This window comes from Myotis davidii, unplaced genomic scaffold, assembly GCF_000327345.1.
Source record: "Myotis davidii unplaced genomic scaffold, ASM32734v1 scaffold61, whole genome shotgun sequence".
In the NCBI taxonomy this organism is placed as follows: domain Eukaryota; kingdom Metazoa; phylum Chordata; class Mammalia; order Chiroptera; family Vespertilionidae; genus Myotis; species Myotis davidii.
Window position 1 is genome coordinate 1,614,684 of NW_006291729.1, and position 1,462 is coordinate 1,616,145.

Below are 1,462 nucleotides of genomic sequence, written 5' to 3' on the forward strand. Positions count from 1 at the left end.
TGCAGGAAAGTGCTAGAAAGTGGAATTGGAAGCTGCATACTCCGTTGAAGGGCTTTTTATTGTAACAGCAGCTGAGAGGCCAACCAGGCCCCCCTCGAAGCGCCTGAAATCTGCTGTGGGGGCGGCCCCTTCACAGCCGCCCACGCGCAGCCTGCTTTCCATCAGCGTCACTCTTGAAAAAAGCGGGGGAGGTGACTCAAAACCTCCAGCAACTCGGAGGCTGATGGGAAAATCTCCAGCAATGGAGCGGGGCCACCCAGGAATGGGAGTGAAGACCAGGCCCCAGCCCCAGGGCTGCCTCCAGCCTCGGGCCCGGTCACGGCCTCGCGCCCGGCAGTCCTGCCGCCCACGCTACACGGCGGTCACCGTTGCCCGGACGATGGGTGCACAGCTGGGCTGGGCACACGTTGGCACCTGACGCTGGACCTGTAGCTGTCAACTCATCGGTCACAGGCAGCCGTGAGGGTCCTGGAAAGGTGGTGTCGCCTCTCACCGACCCAGGAGACCTTGATTCTTGCTGGACCGCGTGCAGTCCTTCCTCTGCAGCCTCGCCGCCTCCGTGTCGCCGCCAGGGCAGTCACTGGGTGGGACGGCTGTGGGCTCTGTCCGGTAGGACTCGGGCCTCGTCTGTCCCCACGCCCAGCGTCAGGTCCGGGTGAAGATGCCAGGCCCTCCTCCCTCCCCGGCCTCCCCCAGCGCCTCTGCCTCGCACGCGGCCTCCCAGGGCCACTCCTCGGGGCCACAGGCCTAGGAGCTGGGCCTGCTTGTGAGGCCCACAGGCTGTGCCCAGGGGACCCGCTGCCGCCCAAGGGAGAGAAGCAGACCCCCAGGATGGACCAGAGCGAACCTACCCCGACCTGCTCTGGCCGGGGAGCTGGCTCGGGGAAGAAGGTCCCAGGGAGACCACGAGGAGGGCCAAAGCACGCTCCGCACCAGCAGGCGTGACCCCAGGCCCGAGGGTGCTCGGGTGGGTCCCCGGGGTGCGCCGTGTTCTCCGCCCTCCGCTCACCCCTCCCACGTTCCGAAGGCCACGTGCTGAAGGGGAACAGCTGCTTTTCGTTTTTTAAACATTCACAGTGTTTGGATACATCCGAGAGAGAACGAGAAATATAGTCACACGTGGTTAAGGAAATGAATCAATCAAGAACAATGTTTTAAACCCCAGCTGGTTTGGCTCAATGGATAGAGCGTCTGCCTGCAGACCGAAGGGTACCCATCAGACCTGCTGGTCCCTGTTTGGGAAAAACAGTGTCCCGATTGCTCAAAGGGAGAGAGAAGAGCGAAGCCAGTGTCTCTAAGCCACGTGCCGGTTTACACGGCCACAGGCACTTACATACATTCATTTTTTTAAAAACACGCAGCACCTAAAGTAGACACATTATCTGCATCTTGCAGGTGAGGAAACACCCAGGGAGGTTAAGTAATTTCCCCAAAGTCACTCGGCGGGGAAATGGCAGAGAAA